The sequence below is a fragment of the Rhinopithecus roxellana genome, chromosome 8 (assembly GCF_007565055.1).
Source record: "Rhinopithecus roxellana isolate Shanxi Qingling chromosome 8, ASM756505v1, whole genome shotgun sequence".
Lineage (NCBI taxonomy): Eukaryota > Metazoa > Chordata > Mammalia > Primates > Cercopithecidae > Rhinopithecus > Rhinopithecus roxellana.
The window spans coordinates 32,174,260-32,201,266 of record NC_044556.1 but is presented as its reverse complement, the minus strand read 5'-3'; positions in this window follow the sequence as shown (position 1 = coordinate 32,201,266).

The window sequence follows — 27,007 nt, the reverse complement described above, 5'->3', positions numbered from 1 at the left end:
GTTAGTCTGATGGGCTTCCCTTTGTGGGTAACCCGATCTTTCTCTCTGGCTGGCCTTAAGATTTTTTCCTTCATTTCAACTTTGGTGAATCTGGCAATTATGTGTCTTGGAGTTGCTCTTCTCGAGGAGTATCTTTGTGGTGTTCTCTGTATTTCCTGAATTTGAATGTTGGCCTGCCCTACTAGGTTGGGGAAGTTCTCCTGGATGATATCCTGAAGAGTGTTTTCCAACTTGGTTCCATTTTCCCCCTCACTTTCAGGCACCCCAATCAGACATAGATTTGGTCTTTTTACATAATCCCATACTTCTTGCAGGCTTTGTTCATTTCTTTTTCTTCTTTTTTCTTTTGGTTTCTCTTCTTGCTTCATTTCATTCATTTGATCCTCAATCGCTGATACTCTTTCTTCCAGTTGATAAGTCTGTTACTGAAGCTTGTGGATTTGTCACGTATTTCTCGTGTCATGGTTTTCATCTCTGTCATTTCATTTATGACCTTCTCTGCATTAATTATTCTAGCTATCAATTCTTCCACTCTTTTTTCAAGATTTTTAGTTTCTTTGCGCTGGGTACGTAATTCCTCCTTTAGCTCTGAGAAGTTTGATGGACTGAAGACTTCTTCTCTCATCTCGTCAAAGTCATTCTCTGACCAGCTTTGATCCATTGCTGGCGATGAGCTGCGCTCCTTTGCAGGGGGAGATGCGCTCTTATTTTTTGAATTTCCAGCTTTTCTGCCCTGCTTCTTCCCCATCTTTGTGGTTTTATCTGCCTCTGGTCTTTGATGCTGGTGACGTACTGATGGGGTTTTGGTATAGGTGTTCTTCCTGTTTGATAGTTTTCCTTCTAATAGTCAGGACCCTCAGCTGTAGGTCTGTTGGAGATTGCTTGAGGTCCACTCCAGACCCTGTTTGCCTGGGTGTCAGCAGCAGAGGTTGCAGAAGATAGAATATTGCTGAACAGCAAGTGTACCTGACTGATTCTTACTTTGGGAGCTTCCTCTCAGGGGTGTACTCCACCCTGTGAGGTGTGGGGTGTCAGACTGCCCCTAGTTGGGGATGTCTCCCAGTTAGGCTACTCAGGGGTCAGGGACCCACTTGAGCAGGCAGTCTGTCCGTTCTCAGATCTCAACCTCCGTGCTGGGAGATCCACTGCTCTCTTCAAAGCTATCAGACAGAGTCGTTCGGGTCTGCACAGGCCTCTGCTGCTTTCCCTGTTGTTTTTTTAGCTGCGCCCTGTCCCTAGAGGTGGAGTCTACAGAGACAGGCAGGTTTCCTTGAGCTGCTGTGAGCTCCACCCAGTTCGAGCTTCCCAGCGGCTTTGTTTACCTACTTAAGCCTCAGCAATGGCGGGCGCCCCTCCCCCAGTCTCGCTGCTGCCTTGCGGTTAGATTGCAGACTGCTGTGCTAGCAATGAGGGAGGCTCTGTGGCCGTGGGACCCTCCTGGCCAGGTGTGGGTATAATCTCCTGGTGTGCCCGTTTGCTTAAAGCGCAGTATTGGGGTGGGAATTACCCGATTTTCCAGGTGTTGTGTGTCTCAGTTCGCCTGGCTAGGAAAAGGGATTCCCTTCCCCCTTGCGCTTCCCAGGTGAGGCAGTGCCTCGCCCTGCTTCAGCTCTCGCTGGTTGGGCTGCAGCAGCTGACCAGCACCGATTGTCCGGCACTCCCTAGTAAGATGACCCCAGTACCTCAGTTGAAAATCACCGGTCTTCTGTGTTGCTCGCACCGAGAGTTGGAGACTGGAGCTGTTCCTATTCGGCCATCTTGCTCTGCCCCCCCTGAAAGATTATTTTTTAACTTAGAAACCTTTCATTCTGAAATAATATTCAATTTCCAAAAAACTGCAAAAAGAATTCTTGTATGCCTTTTACTGAGCATTCTTAAATGTTAACATCTTACATAACTATATATTATTACCAAAATCAGGAAATTGACATTTATACTGTTAACTACTTTATGGATCCTATTCAAACTAGGTTAAATGTCCCACCAATCTCCCTTTTCTGGTACAGAAAATCCAATCCAGGCTTCAATATAGCATTTAGTTGTCATGTCTCCCTAATCACCTCTATTCTGGGATGGATCCTCAGTCTTCTGAAAAACTTTTTAAGAATAAAAAACCAGAAAATGTCCAGAATGGTGAAGGCCTGGAAAGCAAGTGTCCTGAGGAAATACTGCTGGAACTGGAGCTATCAGCCTGGAGAGAAGTCTCAAGGGATACATTAGTCATCTTCAAAGTTGTCTTCAACACTAAAGGATCTTCCTGCAGAAGATGGAATGGACTTATTCTGTGTTGCCCCAGAAGGTGGAAATAGAATTAGCACATTCTGTGGAGTAGGTAATTCTATAGGTGGAATTACTACTAGGAAGAGTTCAACTTGTCACTATGTAGAAATTCTGTCAGTTAGAACTAACTGTACCCTAGGCCTGGGTGAGAGCAAACAGAGCGGGATGAGAGCAAACAGATAGGCCTGAGTAACAAGAAGCTAGGTGGAGGTAGGTGGGAGGGGGAGAGGGTGGCAGGAGCAGGAATAGACAGGGGCAGCTGGCCAGGGCCCACATGACTTAGGGATATTGCATTCAGGGCAGAGAGCAAAATGAACAGATACTTCATTGGCAGGCCCGAGTGAGAAGGTGGGTGAGGCAGCAGCAGACGCAGAGGACACTTCCACCCAAATAGATTTCCTATCAAATTCTATTAATAGGCAACTTGAGCCACTACCTGCAGCCCTACCTGAGGACAATTCCTCTAGTTTGTCCACTCTTTAAAGGTCTCTTTTAAAAGGACCTGTGTCATGAGAGAAAAGGTGATCTGGAGGGACAGAAATTGTCTTTGGTCTGGGAGTTCTGTGTTGGGAGCAGAAACACAGCAGCACCTCTTAGCAGGTACTGAGGCATGCTGGGAGCTGGAAAGGGGTCAAATCCTTGGCACGGCTTAAATCTGGTCAGTACTTGTAGCTGAAGGTTTGACCAGGATCCTTCAAAGTGATGATATCCATCTGAAATTCATGTCACCACTGAAAACAAAGCCAACTAAATGGCAGTGAGGGAAAGCAATTAGCCAAAGCATACATAAAGATCTTAGTTACATTTCTACTTTCCAAGTCAGTCAATAATTGGGATTTCTGGTCCAGTAAATATTTAGTTCAACAAAATCATCATGAGTAAGTAGCTAACAACTGTATCACAATGCAATGCTGTCATTACCATGGTCTCATCCATCTGTCTGCTCACAGATTCACATACCTGTTTGTCCGTCTTGCCATTAGTCTGTCCATCATCTGTTCCTCCACCCATCCATTCATACTTTCTCCATCAAGCAAACTTTGATTAATTTACTTATGGTCTGCCGGGCGCAGGGGCCACACCTGTAATCCCAGCACTTTGGGAGGCCAAGACAGGCAGATCACTTGAGGTCAGGAGTTTGAGACCAGCCTGGCCAACATGGCAAAACCCTATCTCTACTAAAAATACAAAAAATTAGCAGGGTGTGGTGGTGCACACTTGTAATCCCAGCTACTAGGGAGGCTGAGGCACGAGAATCACTTGAACCCAGGGAAGAGGAGATTGCAGTGAGCCAAGATCATGCCACTGCATTCCAGCATGGGTGACACAGTGAGACTCTGTCTCAAAAAAAAAAAAATTAGCTATGATCTAATGGATGGTGAAGGGGTAGAGGTAACAAAACAATGAAGCTGTCAGTGGATGAAACCCAGACTTAAGCTAAGGAAATTTAGATTTCCATTTAAAACTCATCCAACTGAGAAATTTCTTTTTCTTTTTTTTTTTAGTTTATAATAATAATAATAATTATTATTATTATTATTATTATTTTGGAGACAGAGTCTTGCTCTCTTACCCAGGTTGGAGTGCAGTGGCACCATCATGGCTCACTGCAGCCTCAACTTTCTGGGTTCAAATGATCCTCCAGCCTCAACCTCCCGAGTAGCTGGGACCTCAGGTACCTGCCACTAAGCCCAGCTAATTTTTTACTTTTTGTAGAGACTGGGTCTTCCTGTGTTGCCCAGGTTGGTCTCAAACTCCTGGTCTCAAGCAATCCTCCTACTTTGGCCTCTGAAAGTGTTGGGATTACAGGTGTGAGTTGCCACACCCAGTCTAGCAATTTCTATACGTGATTCAAAGTGATTTATAGGCAATAAGTAAAAGTTATTTGAATTTCCACAGCAAGTTCAGATTTTATGTGACTCATGAGAAATTCTTGGAATTGAAATCAGATTCAACAAAATTCCATCAACTAGGAAGAGAGGGATCAACATCCAATCTCTCCCTCTTTCCAACTCAAGACTATGGGAACCTCTCTGATGAGCTGATGTGGTCCCTGCTGAGGACCACTAGTGGGAAAGGCCACCAAGAACCACCAAGGGAGAAACTTACCAGAGGGGAAGGGGACTGAGAAGAGGTAATTTGACTGTTGCCTCCTGACCCAGCTGCTCTGGCAAGGTGGGCGCGTTTGTGGGAGTCCAAGTGCAGAGCTTTCTTGGCTGAGCATGTCACTGGAGCATGGGAGTTTTCTTCCTCAACAAATCACCAAGGCTTGCGCAGGGGTCTGAATTGTCAGCGCCTTTGCAGCAGCAAGCTGGGTGAGGTTGCCTGTAGCCAATGATCACCGTCATCAAAGGACCTGAGTTCCTGGCACTGCTCTGTCACTCACTGGCCACCTGACTTGGCTCAGGTTCCCAGCCATGAACTGGGGACATTACAATTTCCTTCTCACCAGAATCCTTTAGAGGCCTAAAGGCTACATTGAGAGGATACTGCCGGGGGAGGGGAGGGGGTGTCAAAACCCTGGCATCGTGAAGTGGTAGACTCACGGGTTGGTTAAAAGAACTTACCGACAACAGGATATGTTTGTGAAAGGAAAGTTTATTAGAAAGAACACTGCAGAAGGCTGTAGCAGGCCACCTCAGGGAGAGGACTGAGCTTGCCACAGTAGATTTTTCCTCAGGGGTACTTATGGACCTTAAGATGGGAGCTTGAGGGTAATTTGAACCATACTAGCCACGTAAGTCATGATACATGCTTACATGTATAGACATTTTGGTGCCTTAGGTTGCACAGTGAGTTTTGGCATGGCATTCCAGAGATTTGTAAAAAGTCTAGTTAGGCCAGGCTCGGTGGCTCACACCTGTAAATCCCAGCACTTTGGGAGGCCGAGGCAGGTGAACCACAAGGTCAGGAGTTCAAGACCAACCTGGTCAACATGGCGAAACCTCATCTGTACTAAAAATACAAAAATTAGCTGGGCATGGTGGCACGTGCCTACAGTCACAGCTACTCGGGAGGCTGAGGCAGGAGAATCGCTTGAACTGGGACCTGGGAGGCAGGGGTTGCAGTACGCCAAGATCACACCATTGCACTCCAGCCTGGGCCACAGAGCGAGACTCCATCTCAATAAAATAAATAAATAAATAAATAAATAAATTCTAGTTATGCATAAATTTTGGGGGGGGGGGAAGAAATCTGGAACCAGATGTCTGCTTTATATAATATGGAAGTCTAATTACTTCTAATTTCCCCAGATGAGGAGTTTTGCCTCCAGATGGCCTGTTTGATGATCACCAGGTGGTCTTTGCTCCCTTCTAAATCCCTCAGATAAGGAGTTTTTGTCTCTGGGGCCTGTTCAATGATCACTGGGTGATTTTTGCTCTCCTCAGATACCTGGGAGTGTGTTTCAGGAACCAGCTCCAGCCAGCTTTTTCCCATCCTTAGATGGGCAATCAAGCATCACCTCCTACTGATTAGCGCTTTGATCTTCACTGAGAAATTGTCAACAAAACCTTAAATCATCAGTCATTTTGCCCTACTTCGAACAGTAGTGTTCTTTGATTTCTTTTTCTCTTTTTACCTAACATTTCTGAGTTCAATTCTGCTATAAGATGGGGGTAACAGAATGTATCTCATTGAGTTACTGTAAAAATTAAATGAGGTATTGAGTGTCTACTGAAAGGCAAGGTCTGGTACAGGCTTGGTACGAGAAATCAATTCCTGCTTCATTGATCCTTGGATCTATAGCTTTAATGAATATGTGAAGAGTAGGTCCTCAGAAAGAGTTAATCGTAGCTAAAATTTATTGAGCGCTTACTTTAGGTCAGCACAGTGTTATATATCCTTTTTATGTTAACTTGTTTAATCCTCATAACAGACTTATGGGTTGTGTACAAATACAATTCCCATTTTACAGAAAGAAAATAGGAGCACAGAGAAGTTAAGTAACTTGCCCAAGATCACACAGCTGGTAAATAGTAGAGCCAGTGCATGAACCCACACATTCCACTCCCAGAGCCCTTGATCCTAAGTGCTGTACTGCACTGCATTGTTACCGAGGCAGAAACACAAATTCAGTCCCAATTCAGCTTGAAAGTAGCTAATAGTAATGAGATATAATTTACCTCTAATTTGTGGGAAACTTGGCTAGATGGGGCTTAGTTCCAACTACTTTTCTCTGCCTTTCTAAGTCATCTCAATGACGTGTTTTAGTCTGTTTTTCCCCCTTGATTTCTTTATGCTGATCCCCTGAAGTCAGAGGCAATTTGACCTTTTATGTTTTAATACTGCTAAATGGTCAAGGACTTGAGAGAAAGAGAGAGAGAGAAACAAGATTAATGCAATAGTATGTGTCATAAATGGATTGTAGCCTGGATCTAGCTAGACATTAAAAAAGTAGGCCAAATAGGAACGGGGTAAAAAGGGAGATCCTCTTTTGAGCGACATGATCAGAAACTAATTGCCACCTGTAAAGCACAGTGAACAATAAGGATCTCCCATATCAAAGAAGCCAGGAAATTATACCCTATGGCCCCAGATGATCAGTAAGAGACAGAAAGAGAAGTCCGTCGGTACCAAGGTGGAGGATGCAAGGAATGAGAGACACATAAGCAGCCAGGATCCAGGAGTCACCATGTCAACCCACCAGCTGGGTAAAATGGCCCAGAAACACAAGGGAAGGGGAACCCCCCAGCCAAGGATGTGGGATGGGCAGGATTCTACGTGAAGGGCTCTTTGCCTGGCTGTCTGTCTAGTGTGGCAGACAGGAAGGATTCCAGTTGTCATTAAAACAGGGGTGAACTATGCCACATTTATGCTCTGAGCACTGGCCATGCATCTCACCCCTTGGTGAACGCCAGGATGCACAGATGAACAAAAGATCTTACCTACCTTCCCAAAATTCACCATCTCCTGGAGCAGATGGACCAGCAAGGGTGTGATTGTCATGCTGTGTAATGGTTGCTTTTATGGACTTGGGGTAAGAGGAGCAAAGAGGAAGTGGGTCCAGGTACAGAGATAATATGTCTGAGCTGCAACTTGGAGAATAACAAGGTGTTTTCTAGGTGGATGGCACTGAAGTTTTGTTATTCCTGGCAAAGGAATCATTTGTAAAGACACTGGAATCCCACCTGGTTTGCCATGTTGGGGAAAGTATGTGGTTAGGTAAGATGGGAGTGAAAGGCCTATGTGGGAACACACGATGGAGGAGCAGGAGACTGGACAGAGTCAGATCAAGGTGTTAGTTTATCCTGAAGGCATCACTCACCTCTGACAGTTGGTAAGGTCACCGAACCTTCCCTGCTGGGGTGCTGTGCCCCCAGGGCAGTACTTTTCAAACTACAAGTCACAACCCATTGGTTAATGAAATCAATTTAGTGGCTGAAAACTAGAATTTTTTTAAAGTAGCAAAATAGACTAGAACAATGCCTTTCAAAGGATCGATTATAGAGGATTTACCCTTTTTTTTTTTTTTTTTTTTTTTTGAGACAGAGTCTCCCTCTGTTGCCCAGGCTGGAGTGTAATGGCACAATCTCTTCTCACTGCAACCTCTGCATCCTGTGTTCAAGTGATTCTCCCACCTCAGCCTCCCAATTACCTAGGATTACAGGTGCGTGCCACCAAGCCTGGCTAATTTTTGTGTTTTTAGTAGAGACAGGATTTCGCCATATTGGCCAGGCTGGTCGCGAAGGGATCGGCTTTTTTTTTTTTTTTCAGTTCCAATCTGTCATGAATGGATACTTTTGCAAAATGCAATAAAACAATAAAAATGAATTACTAGGTAAAGCATCATGCTCATAGATACCATACTAACGTCAACCTACTATAAGTGTCTAAACGACTCTGTTTTTAACAGCGTTATTGAGGCATAATTCACCCATTTAAAGTGTACAATTCAATGGTGTTTAGTACATTCACAGAGCACCACAATCTATCTTAGAACATTTCCATCACTCCTAAAAGAAACCTTCTACCCATTAGCAGGTAATACCCATTTCCCTCAGACTCCCATTACCCCAGCCCTAGGCAACCACTAAACTACTTTCTATCTCCATAAATGTGTCTATTCTGGACATTTCAGATAAATGGAATTATACACCATGTGGTCTTTGGTGACCGGCATCTTTCTTTAGCATAATGTTTCAAGGTTCTTCGGTATGTGTCAGCATTTCATTTCTTTTTATTGCCAAATAATGGTTTATTTTGTGGATATACCACATTTTGTTTATCCATCCATCAGTTGATGGACATTTGGGTTGTTTCCACTTTGGGGCTATTATAAATAAGGCTGCTACAAGCATTCAAGTACAAGCTGTTGGGTGTACACCTAGGAATGGAATTGCTGGGTCATATGGAAACTCTGTGTTTATCTTGTTGAAGAACTGCCAGACTGTTTTCCACAGCAGCTGCACCACTTCACATTCCCACCAGCAGTGCATGAGGCTTCCAATTCCTCCACATTCTCACCAACACTTAGGATTATCTATCTTTTTTATCATAGCCACCCTAATGGGTGTGACGTGGTACTCCATTGTAGTGTTGGTTTGCACTTGCCTAATGACTAATGATGTTGACACCTTTAAATGTGCAAAACACTTTAATTTCTCTAAATTTCTGCACTCATCTCCCCCCTGGCTGGTGATAAGCAGTTCAGGGACCACACTTCAAGTAGCACTGGCCTGGAAAATATGAGTGCATCACTTGGAGTGAGGTTAAGTGTTGTTTCTATGGAAATTTTGCTTCACCTAGATACGTATGTTAATGTATTCAGGACTGCGACATAAAATGAATGTGTATTGCTTACTGTTTGTAAACCCCTAGCCTGAAGATTTCCTGCCATTCATCCTCACCCAAAGTAGAACAGGTCATCCTTGAAGAGGGACATTGTCCTTCTAAACATGCCTGCGGCAGAATCCAGTCTATGGCAAAGTGCCACTATCTCAACCCTGGGAGAGTCTGACTGGCAGCTCCAAAATATGAAGCTAATTTAAAAAGGACTTAAGTCCCAAACCATTTTAGTCAATAAAAGAGTCTCCCTGTTTTGAACTCAGTAAAACATTTAAAAATTTTTCTTAATATTTTCGTTGTGTAACCACCCAAGGTTGGTTTGCCTGCTGCCTAGACAGAGCCGATTCATCAAGACAGGAGAATTGCGACAGAGAAAGAGTAATTCACGCAGAGCCAGCTGTGTGGGAGACCAGAGTTTTATTATTACTCAAATCAGTCTCCCTGAGCATTTGGGGAGCAGAGTTTTTAAAGACAACTTGGTGAGTCGGGGTAAGCCAGTGAGCTAGGAGTGCTGATAGGTCAGAGGTGAAATCACAGGGAGTCAGACCTGTCTTCTTGCACTGAGTCAGTTCCTGGGTGAAGGTCACAAGATCAGATGAGCCAGTTTATTGATCTGAGTGATGCCAGCTGATCCGTTAAGTGCAGGGTCTGCAAAATATTTCAAGCACTGATCTTAGAAGTCGTTTAGGGAGGCTCAGAATCTTGTAGCCTCCAGCTGCAAGACTCCTAAACTATAATTTCTAATCTTGCAGCTAATGTTAGTCCTACAAAGGCAATCTAGTCCCCATGCAAGAAAGAGGTCTGCTTTAGGAAAGGGCTGTTACCATCTTTGTTTAAACTATAAACTCCAAAGTTAGTTCAGCCTACGCCCAGCCTACAAGGACAGGTTAGAGGTTAGAAACAAGGTGGAGTCAGTGTAATTAGATCTCTTTCACTGTCTCAGTCATAGTTTTGCAAGGTGGTTTCAATCCTTCCCTTTGGGTTTTGTAATGCCTTCATCTTACGATGTAGGCTATGAAGATGGGAAAAGGTGGGCCGATCGCTCTGGCTTCTTCCTGCCGACAGGAGACGTGGTGGGAATGGGAGTGAATCCCATGGTGAGAAGAGTTGAACCGCTTTGCCACTGTCTAAGTGACTCAGGCAGGCCTGGATGGGCTTTCATGGCAAAAACATTAGTACTTTCAACTATAGTTTTACTACAGTGCTGAAGTGAAACAGCCTATTATAAGGTAAATAATGAGTCCTAGGATGAGGAGTACAATTCCCAATTAAAAAAAAAAAGATTTGAAAGCATTACTTTGAGGACTTCTAGCCCACAAAGAATTTGGAATTTAGTCTAAACTGCAGAAAAAAACCTCAAGAACAGCTAACAACAGTGTACTATAGTTTTTCTTTTGAAGCATAATTTTTCTCTCTCTCCAGTCCTCATTTTTATTAAAAACAAATCATGATAGAACTGATTTGTTTATAAAATAAACTTTAGTCTTACTGTACCTGGCCTAATTATTTGCATAAAGTACAGCAAGAATAATTATTTTTCACACAAGCTTTTTAAATTGGCTTTGATAGAACTCTGTTCCATGAAGAATCTCAGATAAGACTTTTTTAAAAACCAAGCCCAGCCATGGGTTTGTACCCTCAGATACCTATGAGTTGGGCAAATTCCTCTCCTCTTGAGTTCCCAAGATAACTTGGGGTTCCTGGGCCTGTTAGAAAGTGAAATTCCTTACTTACCACAGGTCAGGAACCTCGTACAGGGACTCTGTGCCAACAAGGTATGAGGCCAGATTCCCCACCAGGCTTTAATTGGCTCTATAAGTCAACTTTGATTCTTTAAAGGAAGCATGCCATTCCAGTCAAAACCTTGGTAAAATAACCAATTTCTCCATCTGTGTTCTGTTACAGAAGAAAACAGCTTCTTATTGCACTTATACAATTAACTATACTGCCATAAATTGAGAATATTAATAAATAGTTTCCAAATTCTGGAGAAATCAGGTAGAGAGGAACAAATGCACTCCAAATTTTGTTCACAGGAGTATATCTTATTCACTTGTTAAAAGTTGCAAATACCTCTAAAGAAATAAGTTCTCTTGACTTTGGAAACAAAAGGTTTAGCAATGTTTAACACATTAGCTCTCCATGACAGTCCTAGAAGTTTGGTTTTTTCCCTCTATTCCAATAGCACAATTTTTAAAGTTATCTGAGACCTGCACTTAGAGTCCTATATTTGATTATAAACTGACTTTTGAAAAGGACCAAAGCAAGACAAAATGTCTGTGGATGACAAGAGTCTATAGCCACTATTAAAGCTACAACTGATGAGGAATTTTGGTTACTTTTGTGGCGTACAATTTTACATAACAATATAATTATTAATGTACACTAAATTATATCAACATTGTAGAAGTTTCCCATAATTTTGGAACACATACTAATAACACATTAATACAAATACAGTCCAAAGTGAACCAAACACCATTCACTCTTCTATTTGAAAGTTTTTCCTCTATTCTAATATTATAATCTCCAGAGTTATTTATCAGAATCCTGCATTTAAGAGCACCTGTTGCATTTTAAAACTGATTATAAAATCATCTTTTAAAGAGGACCAAAATGAGACAACAATTATCTGTGGATGACAAAAACATTTTAGGGCAGTTAAAGACACAGTTGACAAGGAAATTTACCTCTGTAGCACACAGTCTTTTTTTTTTTTTTTATACTTTAAGTTCTAGGGTACATGTGCACAATGTGCAGGTTTGTTACATATGTATACATGTGCCAGGTTGACGTGCTGCACCCATTAACTCGTCATTTACATTAGGTATATCTCCTAATGCTATCCCTCCCCCCTCCCCCCAACAATGGACACCATACACAGTCTTTTAACATAATAATTACAATTATTACAGATAACATAGACTAAGTCATAGTACAGTTATAGGACTTTTACATTATTTCAGAACATATACCAGTAACACATTTACACAAATATAGACCAAAGAAAGCCAAACACCATTTCATATTTGACAATGCTTCCTGTGTGATTTTTGTACCAAATAAGCCAAATGTCATTTTTGGTCTTTAAAGAACCTAATATCTAAAATATTAGGTTAGAAAGAGACATAATTTATAATTTGATATTGAAAAGTTTGTCAAATATCAAAGGTGTAAAACACAGGATATCACAAAATAGAATCTCAGGTCACCATAAGTCATTCATTTGGCCAAAATAATAACTTCAAAACAATTTTTAAGAAAGGAAAAGCTTTACTCTGATGCAGAAGACTTAGCTTTCCAAACAAGACCCAATGAAGACAGCATGAGGCCAGCTGAATCTGTCTCTTATCTCTTTTCTTTTTTTTCCCTGCCATTTACCCAAGGAGAAAACAAAACCCTTTCATTATCTTTTAACATTACATAAAAATCATCTTCAAAAGAGAAAACCAAATTTCATGTTTGCATTAGTGCATCTTTAATGTTAAAGCTAGTTTTTTAGATAAAATTTTATATCTCTATCCAGTTTTAATTAGTTTCACCATAAGGTAAGATTTTCATAAACTTTTTAGAACCCTTTATAATTTTCCATCAAATTGTAGATAATATTCTAAGAAAACCCTGTTATTCAGACACATGGGCCCAGATTCTGGTCCCACATCAGTATGATTTTAATGTTTTAACCTATGGGAAAAAGCTAAATAATTTCTTTTTAATCTTAGCCAACTTGTTTATACCCACAGAATTTTTACAAGATCAACCCTTTACAAACCCTTTTCACTTTGCTTAAACCTTCAGTTTTGTTCCATTACTCTTTTAGGTTAAGACAATCTTTAAAACCCTCTGAACTAGACAAAATTACATTCCCTTTGACAAAAGCCATATTCCCATGCCTTGTTATAATCTTTTACCAAAAACACATTCCCTACACACCTTGTATGTAAAACTGTTTCTCCAGTGGTCTCAACTACATGTTGCAATATTAACTCTTAGCAACTTTTATATTTAGTGGAAAACCAGATAAGTAAACGATTTTAATTATGTACTAGGGGTGGAGCCTAGGACATCAGACAGAAATGAAGATAGGATCTGACTCCTTTTAGCATAGCTAGCAGGCATGGCTCTCCATATATCCACCGGCCTTATCTATAATCTAATGCTCCAAAGTAGGTATATTGAACAGTTTTCAAAAGCCAAAGAAACAGTATGACCTTAAAATCTTTAGCAAATCTGATATCTGACCTTAATTTAGACCAAATGTCTACATTTTCAAGATATTTTATTTTACCAATAGTCTTTAAAAACTGTCTTTATTTCCAAAAGATTACTAAAATCACAAGAACAAAAAGGCATTAAAGTTTCTATTTTTCTGACAAAATATTTGATTTAAGTGCTTATTTTTCTAAGCCAAGTAATCAGAACTCTTTTATATCTAAACATACAACACATATAAATACACAAACAGAGAGAAGATTCAGGACTTGTAAGATTTTTCATTTGCCGGTTTCTTAATTGAATTACTGGCTTCCGGGTGGCACCCTTGGAGGAACAGGGCCAGGAAAGCACGCATTTCTAAGGCCACATAAGCAGCAAATAATCAGCTGGAGGCAAAGACAGATCCCCAAAATTAAGGGTGCCATTTTATACTGATCCTGGATCCCAAAAGGAGGAAAATACTATGGGAGAGGACAGTGCAGTGCTTCTACCCTGCATTTCATTGCAAGACAACCCAAAGCCAATCAGCCCGTGTTGTAATCAGCCCATCCCTCATGGGAGTCTCATCTCCTGGGGGTGGGTGGGGATGTTTCCTTATCTACCAGGTGGCCAAGAGCATGCGTCTCTGATGCAAGTGTGCAAAAAGTCAAGTATCCCTCCATAACTACTATTAGTCATCCCTTACAGTATATTTCCTACCTAGTTATTACACACCAATGCTCTCTCATAATGCGAAGTAATTTCTGATACCCCCAAAACTCAAAACTGTCAGGTAACACAATGCAAAACAGATCGAACCTTTGACTTTGAGAGGGATCTATCTGCTTTTAATTCCTGGGGTTTCATGATGAAGACAGAGTTTTTTTCCCCAAAGCGGGGTCTGTAGCACCTCCTCTGTTTTTCCCAAGGAGTCCCAGGCTACCAGAAATTATCTTAGGGCTTCTCATGTGTACATTAAGAGTGGCAAGACAAAAAAAAAATGGAGAAAAATAATTCAGTCGACTGAGAAGGAAAAACCTTTTTCCAGAAAAGCAAGTTCCAAGAAGAGAATAACAATGGCCTTTTAAATACATCTATAGCTTGTTTATCCACTTTTAATTAACCTAACTTTTAACCATAGTGCTCTTTAAAAAAGAAATCCTTTCAAATCTCTTATTACCTGACTTTAGCCATGCCAAGTGGCCAATACTTCTAGCTTCTGAACTTTACCAAATGTAACCTCCTAGGTGCTTCAAAGACATGGTAAGTAGTTTCTTTTTTTTATAAGATTTAGAATCTCCACAAGGTAGTTCAGAGAAAGGAAAATTCAAGAGAGGAAATCAGAAGCTATCTATCTACGACGGGAAAAAACCTCAAAAAACGGCAAAGTTACACAAATAACAAACCAGAAAAGAATCATTTCAGCAGCCAACAACTGAACCCAGGCCAACGCTGTCGAAAGATAAAGCCTTAGCTACTGCGCTGTGCAGCATTGAGCAGTTTCTATTGCTTTTCCCAGAAGAAGCCTAGAGAAGCCAATTTCAAGCTTGCAAGGCTTTCAATTGCTCAAGAAAAATTTTTAGGCTGGGCACAGTGGCTCACACCTGTCTGTAATCCTAGCACTTTGGGAGGCCGAGGCAGGTGGATCACTTGAGGTCAGGAGTTCAAGACCAGCCTGGCCAACATGGTGAAACCCTGTCTCTACAAAAAAATACGAAAAGAGGCAGAGGTTGCTGTGAGCCAAGATTGCGCCACTGCACTCCAGCCTGTGCGACGGGAGCAAGACTCCACCTAAAAAATATATATGTATATTTAGGATTATGATATGAACCCCAAAATTACTATCCTCTGGGTGGTGGAAACCAAAAGAAAGTATCCCCCATGGTCATAAGGTTAAACTCTTAAGTACAAAACAAAACAGAGAGATTTCATACTGTATTGGTTTCAGGGACCCACAGCAAAGTTTGTAACTGACCAGCCTGCCAAACGGATTTGAAAAGCAGGCCTAGGGGTCTTAAACCCATGTTCTATCCTGTGATACCCCTCTCTCCATTACAAAACACAGAAAGACAGATTCTTAGCACAAAGTACACCAGATTTGTACAGCCTAAGACTAGTCTCACAAATCCTTTTTTCTGTTAATCAAACCCTTGCAGAGGAGACAAATCGTTTACTGTTTATTCAGACAGAGAAAGCAAGACAATCAGAAACTTGGCTGGTAAAAATTTTTTACCCTTTTTGCTGGCATACTTGGTTTCTGGGTTCCCTTTCCCTGCAGCTTCCATAAGAATGGAGTGGCTTCTGATGATCCTGCTTGCTTGTGCTATAACTTTGGTGTTCAAGCCACCTTACAAGAGAAAATCACCTTTAAGACAAGATTCTTAATTTGCAATATGCTGCCCAATGGGCTGCATGGGGAACCGAATTAACATTTTCCATCCCAGCAAAATACACATAACAAAACAGACATTAGTCACCTTGTTCAGCAGCCAATATCAGCTTGGCAAAGCTCAAACTTTTTCCTGTTGGCCCCTATTGTCTTTGATCCACTCCAGGTGGGAAGGACGACCTCTGAATGGTAATTCACAATGGGTACTCTGAGCAAGAAGAAGAGCAGATATTCACCCCCTGAGACAGGCCTGTTGAGCCTTCTTTAGAGCTCATTGAATGTGACCAGACAAATAAGGAGAGTTCTCTGAGTTAGGCCTGCTGGACTTCCATCAGCAATCCCTCTGAGATCCCTTCCTAATATACAAACACACGCAAAGACAGAAGGCCTTCTAAATCAGATCCCTAACCAAGAACTCCAAGAGTATCCCTCCCAAACTATCCTCCTAGTCTCCTTCTGAGAAACCTCCTCGAAATCTTCCTGATTGAAGACATGTCTCCCAAACCAGGACTCTTCCTACTAGACCTTCAGAGCTCTGTGACTAGTTAGAAAGAGCCAACTGAGACGCCCCAGGAGCTGAACAGACACCCTGCAATGGTGCTACTGATACCCTACCACAGGGCTACATAACCTGTCAGGAGAAGGAAGCAGCCTTTGGCAATGCCTAGGATACTTACCAATCCAGACACCCCACCTGGGGCTACAGACAGACACCCTGGGATAGGGCTACTCCCCAGGACTATTTCTCCATTGCAATTAAATCCATGCACATTGGGTCGGCAGTGCCCTGCCAATAGAGAAATACCAGAGTCAGCCCCCCGTCCAAGAGAACTAAGCCGCCCCTTGGGCTGGCTTCTGGATCCATCGCTAAAGGAGGAGGCCACTGAATCATGGGCAGGTAGCCACAAGGGCAATCGCAGACGAGCCCCCAAATTTGTAACTGCCCAAGGGGTTCACCTTGCCCACTGCCTAGACAGAGCTGATTCATTGAGACAGGGGAATTGCAATAGTGAAAGAGTAATTCATGCAGAGCCAGCTGTACTGCAGACGGGAGTTTTATTATTACTCAGATCAGTCTCCCTGAGCATTCAGGGAGCAGAGTTTTTAAGGATAATTTGGTGGGTTAGGGGAAGCCAGTGAGCCAGGAGTGCTGATTGGTCAGAGATGAAATCATAGTCCAGGCGCGGTGGCTCACACCTATAATCCCAGCATTTTGGGAGGCTGAGGTGGGAGAATCGTGAGGTCAGGAGTTCAAGACCAGCCTGGCCAACATAGTGAAACCCCATCTTTACTAAAAATACAAAAACAGCCAGGCATGGTGGCAGGCATCTGTAATCCCAGCTACTCAGGAGGCTGAGGCAGGAGAATTGCTTGGACATGCAGACGGAAGTGGCAGTGAGCCGAGATCACACCACTGCACTCCAGCCTAGGCAACAGTGTGAGACTCTGTGCCCCAAAAAAAAAGAGAAAGAAAGAGAGAGAGAGAGAGAGAGAGGGAGGGAGGAAGGAAGGAGGAAGGAAGGAGGAAGGAAGGAAGGAAGGAAGGAAGGAAGGAAGGAAGGAAGGAAGGAAGGAAGAAGGAAGGAAGTAAAAAGGAAGAAAGGAAGGAAGGAAAGAAAGAAAAAGGAAAGAAGGAAGAAGGAAAGAAAAGAAAGAAAAAGAAAGAAAGGAAAAGAAAGAAGAGGAAGGAAGGAAGAAAGAGAGAGAAAGGAAGGAAGGAAGGAAGGAAGGAAGGAAGGAAGGAAGGAAGGAAGGAAGGAAGGAAGGAAGGAAGGAAGGAAGGAAGGAAGGAAGGAAATCACAGGGAGTCGAACCTGTCTTCTTGCACTGAGTCAGTTCCTGGGTGGGAGCTACAAGATGAGACGAGCCAGTTTACTGATCTGGGTGGTTCCAGCTGATTCATCAAGTGCAGGGTCTACAAAATGTCTCAAGCAATGATCTTAGGAGCAGTTTAGGGAAGATTAGAATCTTGAAATATCCAGCTGCATGACTCCTAAACCATAATTTCTAATCTTGCAGCTAATATTAGTCCTACAAAGGCAATCTAGTCCCCAGGCAAGAAGGAGGCCTGCTTTGGGAAAGGGCTGTTACCATCTTTGTTTAAACTATAAACTAAGTTTCTCCCAAAATTAGTTCAGCCTACACCCAGCCTATGAGCGCAGCTTGGAGGTTAGAAGCAAGGTGGAGTCAGTAAAGTCAGATCCCTTTCACGGTCTCAGTCATAATTTTGCAAAGGTGCTTTCAATTGCATTTAAATGCTCTGTTAATTTGATAAAAGTTTTTAAAACCTGACATTATTTCATGAAAATGTGATTGCTTTACAGAGTTAGTTTGCTCTAAGATATACCCCAAGGCAGGTTATGCCTGGGTCTACCCTCAGTGGAGGCATATGTATACACCACACTTGAATGTGTGTCCATATCTTTATGCATATGTGTACACACATGCAAATGTCTTTGCTTTAAAAGACGATGCTGCTCACCCTTGTTCACTACAGCGTTACTTACAATAGCTAAGAGGGTGAAGCAACTCAAATGTGCATTGAAGGAGGAATGGATAAAGAAAAGGTGGTAAATACATGTGATAGAATATTATTCCTTCTTTCAAAGAAAGAAATCCTGTCATACGGTACAACATGGGGGACATTAAGCTAAATGAAATAAACCAGTGTCAAAAAGACAAATACTGTATGATTCCACCTAGATGAAGCATCGAAAGTAGTTAAACTCAGTCTGGACATGGTGGCTTATGCCTGTAATCCCAGCACTTTGGGAGGCTGAGGTATGCAGATCACCCAAGGTCAGGAGTTCGAGACCAGCCTGGCTAATGTGGCGAAACCCCATCTCTACTAAAAATACAAAAATTAGCCGGAGGTGGTGGTGGTCGCCTGTAATCCCAGCTACTTGGGAGGCTAAGGCACAAGAATCACTTGAATGCAGGAGGCAAAGTTTGTAGTGAGCCAAGATTGCACCACTGCACTCCAGCCTGGCCAACAGAGTAAGACTCTGTCTCGAAAAATAAATAAAAGAAATTGGGTACTGGATCTGACAGAGCTGAATATAAATCCCTAATCCACTTCTTCGGAGCTATGTGACCTGAGCAAGCAATAACTTCCTTTGAAGGGTGAGTGCCTTTAGCTGTAGAGCAGCTAAGTTCTTAGTGCCATCAGGAAGGTTGTCCGGGAGAAAAGTGCCTGGCAGGAATTCAGGGAAATCCAAGAAGTTGTGTCTTCCAGCTGCAGTATGCAACCCACAGCCCCTTTGCATTGCACTCCCATCTGTGTGCCTGTCCTCTGTCTGTCTTCTAGTCTATGGAGCCAGTTTGCAGAGCTGTGGCATTGCTGCCTGGCCATGCTCCCTGTGCAATCACAGCAAGCCTCTTTGCCACCTAAAGCTAAGTTGCAACCTCTGAAGACAACTTTCTTCTCCTTGAGAAATTCTCTGAAGCTCCATGGCCTCGAGCCTTGGGGTTCCTCATGAGGGTTTTTTACCAGCTCAGCTTGGCTTCCAGTCTCATAATAGGCAGCTGGAGACAAGTTGTGGAATTTCAGGTTGTTTCTGGAGAACCAGCGGGGACTTTCTGTGCCCAGAAGAACTTCCCAGCCAGTCAACACATCCCTTGGCTCGACACTTGGCTCTCTCATAAAATACACACATTCCTGAGATCATACTAATATGCTTACAATTAAATAACTTTACATTTTCCTAAGAACTTTCACATGTAGAATATCCACCCAACCTGATCACAGACTGAGGTAGGGATATGATCTCTGCTTTTACAGATTAAAATTTAAATGAGCACCTACTATGCTGGGCACTGTTCTAGGCTTTTTCCCAAGTAATCCTCTCCCATTTAGTAAGTGGCCCAAGGAGGCCTCAGATCCTGGTCTTTGGGGCTCTTTCCAGAACACCTCAGCTGCCTTCTGAATCATTTTCACCTCAAGCCCCTTCCAGAGAGGAAGTTTTTCTCAGGGAAAGAGCGTAGCAGGAGGCTTCCTAAAAGAGGCCTGCCAATCAGGAGCGTGTGCAGTTGGAGGTGGCAACAAGGGAGCCACAGGAAGGGGGACCCCAGGACTGCAATGATCTCAACTCTGGGCCAGCCTTCCCTGCCCAAGTTCCCTGGGCTCTCTCAGTGTCTCTCTTCAACCCCTCCCCACCCCTGCCCTATCCCCCACCCCTCCACAATGTAGTGGATAGGATCACTGGCTTGGGAGTCAGATCTGGGTCCAGGTCTCTGCTAAGCTCAGCCTCCCTATCAATGCAATGGGGGTAATAAGAGTGCCTAACCCTTAAGTGGCTCCAAGGATTCAGAGGAATGATGTCCATGAAGTGCTCAGCACCATTACTAGCACATGGTAAGAACTCAGTAGATGCTGCTGTAGCAGCTTAGGCCCCTCCCTCCATGGCCAACTCCATCCTTTCCATCCTTACCTCCAGTCCCAACACCCATCCCTCTCCATTCCCTCTTTTCTTACCTAATCCTGCTCCAGCCAAATCTCCACCCTTGAAAAAGTCACAGAAAGTTGCATAAAAACCAGAGAGACAGCTGGGACAGGAGAAGAGCGAGGTGGCAACCAAGTCCCTACCATCTCCTGTTCCTCATGGAGGGCAGCCTGACCTCTCAGGCCCAGCCTCAGGGACCAAATCCAAACACCCTCCTTCCTGTTTACTGTATCAGCAGCTCTGGCATTTAACTTGGCCCAAGTGAGAAGAGCTGTGGTTCGGCTCAGTCCTGAGGAACAGCAAAGGTCCTGGGCTGTGAAAGCTACTGGTCCATGGCCCCATATGCTGTCCCATCCTGCAGACAGGCTCAGGGCAGAGAAGACTTGCAGCCGGCAGGCGGGCAGGCCTTGCTGGGCTCAGACCACCGAAAGAGCATTCTGTGCAAGCTCAGTCTGATGGGCACACTCCTGCGAGTGATATCCCAGAGGTTGTCATCAGTCCTTAGAAGTCCTATCTCTCTCCCTAGCCCCCATCCCGGAGTCCCACCACCTTGGAATTCTCTCGTCCTGTGCGGGAGTGTCCCACCGTGGCTGCCTTGCTGTCATTCTCGAGGCACTCACATTCTGCCCACTCTAGGCCTTTTCATCAAGACCATACAGATGGACTATAAAGATGGAAAGACCATGGGTTTCGGAGCCAGCACACTTGGATTCAAGCCTGAGTCACACTACATATGTACTAAGCGTTCCTTACCCACTTGGGACCTCAGTCTCCTCACATCTAAAGTGAGTCTAACAGGCCGGCACAGTGGCTCACGCCTATAATCCCAGCACTTTGGGAGGCCAAGGTGGGCACATCACTTGACGTCAGGAGTTCAAGACCAGCTTGGCCAGCATGGTGAAACCCCGTCTTTATTTAAAACACAAAAATTAGCCAGGTATGATGGCATGTGCCTGTAATCCCAGCTACTCAGGAGGCTGAGGTGGGAGGATCACTTGAGCCTGGGAGTGGGAGGTTGCAGTGAGCCGAGATCGTGCCACTGCACTCAAGCCTGGGTGATAGAGTGAGATCCTGTCTCAAAAAAAAAAAAAATTAAAATTAAAGTGATTATAACAACACTTTCTCCATAAGGTTATAGTGGGGATTAAATAAGATGACCTATGAAAGTACCTACCCACTGTGTACATATAAAGGGTGCTTGATAAATATTGCTCACTCTTGCTTCTTCTGGAGGGAGGGTCCTAGGCTGTAGCTTAGTCAACAGCCAATTAGTGCCCTGTTCCTTTCAGAGTGCTATTTGGTGCCCTAGAAATGATTAGCGGGATAAGAAACATTGCTTCTGCTCTGGAAAAATTTCCAAATGGTGAGGAAAACTGTAATTCACGCGCTCTATAGCAAACCAAGAAGACACCGTCCGCATCTTCTTTGGTTTTCACGTGTTGGGCAGCACCACGGCTGTGCCTGGGGCCCGGCCAGCACAACTGCAGTGAGTTTCCTTCTGACAAGAAGTGGAAGCTGCAGTACTCGTTTAGGGAACTCTGTCCTTTTATTCAGGAAAATCTCCTCATATGGGCCTTTTAATTACAGAAATGTAAACCAAAGGCCCTGTCCTGAAATGGAGCGTGATTTTTAGAAGATTCTGGCTGTGTCTGTTGAAGGCAGAGTTGCTCCCTGTAAAACAGGCTGCTGTGGACAAAATGTGCTCCTGCAAGGAGAGGGACAAGCCTGATGATGGGGTATTGCCATGTTTCTTTCCATTTGACCCTTAGCCCAAGCCTGGGACCCCTGTTGTTAGTGATCTAAGGGCCAGACACTGATGACTACTTTGTGAGAGGCTTCATGAGACTCTGGCCACAATCACAGGTGCTGAGAGACACAGGTGGCAACGTGAGGTAGTAAGTGAAACGCCAGTACCTCTGAAAGCAGTTACGGCTGCCTCTTTTTCTCCTAGTGAACCCTGTGAGAAGTCATTGCTGGCACACAGGAAAGCTATTGATAGCAGAGTAGCCAAGAAGGCAGACACAGGAGGCGAACTGCCTGGGTCTTGGGCAAGCCACCAAACTTCCCTGTGCCTTGGTTTCCTTGTTTACAAAATGAGGTAACGCTTCTCCTGCAATCGTAGTGGAAGGGAACTCAGTGATGCATGTAGAGTGTTTAGGACAGAGCCTGGCATGGGTTGTGTTCTGCATAAATGTTGGTTGTTATTTTTTAGCTACCTAAAAAACTTCAGTTACATTTGCCTTCCAGTGAATTCTCTTGGGTTTTCTAGGTATGCAATTGTATCATCTGCCAGTTCTTCCCCCCATAATCCTACGATTTCTATTTCCTGCATTTTCCCATTGGGTATATTGCAGGCCTTTTTTGGGTTCATTGGAATGGGGAACCATGTTGAATTTTCAAGGTGCTTTGGAAAGGATGGATGTGAGATGACAGTGGCCCAAAGCAGAGTGATGGGGAGAAAGCTGTTGTGTGATTTAGGTGTGATGTGAAGACCTGGCTATGGATAATACCCTAAAGACAGGAAAGAGGAGTTCTATGTAAGAGACACCTTAGAATACAGTTGATTGGACTTGTCATGATACTGATCATAAAAATAGGATCTAACACCAACTATCAAACCAATTCCATTACAATGTATTCATCTGAAAAGGAAGGAAAGAAGGGGAAAATTTCATAATCTTAGTTTATGGTTAGTCTTAAAACACAGATTCAGGAGAAGTTTGCAAATACTTTCATTATCTCCACAGTTTGACACAATTTCACTATTTCTTAAATACTTTACAATTGGTTCATGTCTGCAAAAATAACTCTAGTTTACAAAGTCACCTTATGTATTTGGCCTTATTTAGTTCTCACAAAATCCTCTTGGCAGATATATTAAAAACTGAAGCATTGGACGTGAAACACTGTGACATGATGGTTAAAAGCGTGGCTCTGGAGACAGACTGCCTGGATTTCAAAGCTGGCTCTGACACTTACTAACTGTGTGACTTTTGTCAAGTCCCATAACCTCTCTCTGCCTGTTTCTGCATCTGTAAAATTGAGGCAGGCCGGGCACGGTGGCTCACACCTGTAATCCCAGCACTTTGGGAGGCCGAGGTGGGTGGATCACCTGAGGTCAGGAGTTCAAGACCAGCCTGGCCAGTGTGGTGAAACCCCGTCTCTACTAAGAATACAAAAATCAGCTGGGTGAGGTGGCGGGCACCTGTAATCCCACTACTTGGGAGGCTGAGGCAGGAGAATTGCTTGAACCCAAGAGGCGGAGGTTGCGGTGAGCCAAGATCACGCCATTGCCTGGGCAATGGGAGCGAAACTCTGTCTCAAAAAAAAAAAAAAAAAAAGAGGTAATAATAGGCTCCCCATCATGGGGTTGTTTAGCAGTATGTTAAGTAACTATAAGGGTTAGATGTTATTATGAATATCTGGGAACTTTATGGCTTGCAAAGCCCTTACCTGACCTTCTTGGATGCTACCATGACCTTCAACTTTGGGGCCGCCTGAGAAGGCAAGCACAGAAGGGGAGGAGGGAAGGGCAATTCACACTACAGTTATACCTGTGTACCTGATGAACCTGTTTCAACCTTGAAACCCTGTTTCAGTCAACACTGAATGAATGCTCCCCTGGGTGCATGAGGTGGAAGGGAAAGGTGCAGACCTGGCTGAGTTGCCCTGCCAAGTCCTGGAGACACAACACGAGCTCAGTTCCCTATGCCCTAGGGGTCTGTGGCAGCCCCTCTGAGTAGGGTGGCCATATAGTTTACGGTGCTATTAAATAATTAGAGCAAGAGGCAAAAGCCAGACCTGCAATGGGTAACCAGGCTGTGTGGTCACCTGACCTTTAGCAGACCTGTTTATCCTCATCCTCACACCAAAGTCTGGTCTCCTGCAGTGTATAAGCCTAACCTTCCCTCCCTGCCCTGCCTACAACAGGCGGCTCTTCTATTGCACGTGAGCACACACACTCCATGACTGATTCTGCTTCGGGGCCTGTTTTCCTTCACCCCTGCTAAGACATGCATAGAAGAAGGAAAACAATGAGGAAACAGAAGGCAGAGGCCTGTAGGCACACACTGGGGGAGGCAGCGGTTCTGAGGAGCAATTTGCAGAGGTGGTTGTGAGGAGGAGTAAGGTGTGGTGGGGAAGAGATGTTACCGTGTGCGTGCATGTAGGGCAAATGCAGAACCAGGCTAGGCCCTTGGCAGGGCTGGGAGCAACTGTTTGGCTGCAGTGGAAAATCCCAAACGAGAGGCAAGAATTCCATTCAACAAATATTTATGGCACCTACTCAGTGCAAATAAGAGGGACAGGCTGAGTCACTCAGCACAGCCCCATCCTGGCACCATGGTGTTGTGGACAGAGGGACCTCCAGGACCACTGGAGCAGATGAGGGGCTTGGAGAGGGTGCAGGAGCCGGGCTGGTTGCTGAGGACCTCCAGGCCCCAAGCAAAGCCTTGGCCCTGTAGAGACCAGAGTTCAGCAGCCAGCTGGGGCTCCACCCTCTGGCCAAGAACTGCTGAGTCACAGACCACTGGAGACACTACCCATGCTGAGCCAGGGTGACCCTGGGGCAGAGAGAGTTGGAGTTGCCGCCATGATATGGGGTGGGCAGGCCGGAATGGAGGTGTCCGCAGGCCCGTGGAGCTAAAAAAAACCCTTCCCTCCTCCCCTTCTGCGCTTGCCTTCTCAGGCGGCCCCAAAGCTGAAGATACTGAGAACATGGGGTATGGGGCGGTGGGGGTGAAGGCAGCAGACTTCCTTGCCGAGATCAGGGACCTCTGTCCTCCTCACTCTTCTAGTTTTCACTCAATCCTTTTCTCTGTCCAGTCACACTCACCTGCTGCCCCAGTGTTCTGTTTTGCCTCAGGGTCCCTGTCCCACTGTGGGTCCACTGCCCCTACCCTCTCGTGCCTCGCTGTCCAGCCTCAAGGCTCAATTCAGGCTGCGGACTCCTTGTCTCTAAGTCTCTGCAGCAAGCCCCAAGGCCTTGGGCAGTGACAGCAGGTCCCAAACAAAATGACCCCATAGAGCCTAGGAAAAAGTTCAGAAAACATCACCCTCTGATGACTGGGCGAGAGCAGCCTTCTGTGGCAATTCCCCAGGAAATGGTGCCCCAAAAAGGTCAACACAGAAGCAGCTGCTGCTAAGGTGCTACCCCAGTGATGCCTCGAGTTTGCAGAGCTGTTTACAGCTTGCAAAGCAGTGTTACATCTGCTTACAGAAACCCCAGTCACAGTGATTCCCCACTGCACAGACGGGAAACCAAGGGGCATTAAGTGACCAGCTCAAGCTCCGCAGGTGCTAAGCCGTAGAACCTGGACTCGAAGGCAGGCTTTCCTGATTCCAGGCCCCGCATTCTTTATGCTAGAGCAAGATCTGCTGCCCTTCTTCACCCAAGCGCAGACTGGCAAACCCTCTAGAGGCCGCGCTGGCCTCCCCATCTAAGCAGCCATGCTGATGACTTGTCACAGCTCCCACCACCTTCTGCAGGTCCTTTCTCCCTTGCACCTCCTTCGGTTTCCCCGGCACTGGGATGCTGCCTGACCTTTGTCTGCAATGTCCTTTCCCATTCTCCTCTCGCAGCCAGTCACTACTTCTTCTTCAAGAAGTGCCACCTCCTCTGTGAAGCCTTCCCTGTCATGACCCAGCAGAGCCAACCCCTCTCTTTGTGCCCCTACACCTCTCTGTCCTTGGACCTCTGCATGCAATGACATTGACTTGATAAATGGCAATTGACTATTTGTATATCAGTGTCCCAGCCCTGGACTCCCAGAGCACTCTCCTATTTCTCCTGGGTGGTTGTTAAATGAATAAACAAATGCAAGTCCAAAGAGTCCGCTCTCGGGTTACTAAGGAGCTTGCATCAGGAGGGCACCCTGTTATCTTGAGAAACTGGAGAAGCGGAGGCCAGGAGCATGACCTCACAGGCCCTTGAGCCACCCAGGGGTCACACATCCTCCTTATTTTTGGCCATTCCCCGTGAAGACATTACTCAGCAAGCCCTCAGCTCTACCCACCCCTCATTGCCTTACCCAAAGAAGGGACAGCTCATGGAGGCATCTTTCCTGCCTGCCTCAGTCCTTTTTTTCCACTGTCCATGGAATCTCCCTAGAAGCACCTGCTCCCTCAGCCCTGGCCCTGTCCCCTTGCCCTAGAGAGGCTGCCCTGGATTCTCCCTCAGACCTCCCACCACCCTCTGATTGGACCAGGGGGAGTCGCCAAGTCTGAACCAGTGACTCACCCTCTGATCTTTGAGGCCCTGCATTTGGTGAAGACAGTGACGCCGGAAGTCTCCTGACCTCCCTCTCTTGAACCAAGGGCTGACACCCATGGCCTTCTGCATAGCCACTCTGCCCACCCCCACATGGACCCTCAGAACACAGCTCCAGGAAGCCCTGAGAGAATGCTATCCCATCTTGGAGTCTGGACCTTCTGAGTGTCAGAGCAGTGGTCTGAGAAGACTAAACAGCCCCCACCTGCCCAATCATGGCTCCCACCCCAGGCCCTCGGGATGCTTTGCATTCTACTGTTGTTCATTCTTTTGATGATGCCCAAGGCTTTAGGGGAAGGCCAGATAATCTGGGTTGGTTCTTTACATCCCTCCAAGGAGCCAGCTGGCAGAGATGGGATCAGAGGGCAGGCCTGGAGAAGGGCACTGGCTTCTGGGCAGGGCATCAGGACCAAGAGTGACCCTGCATTCTCAGGCTGGGAAAGCTGGAAGCCAGCGATATGATCATTGCAGGGAGGAAGGAAACAAGTTCAACTGCCTCCCAGTCCTGCCTTGGGTCACCCCAGGTACTAGGGCCCAGAGGAGGAGGGCTGAGGAGGGGGCAGGGCATAAAGGGGTTAACCTGGGCTGCCCAGCCTCCATGCAGAGACGAGGATCCCAAACCCTCTCTGGCTGTAAGTAGCCAGAAAC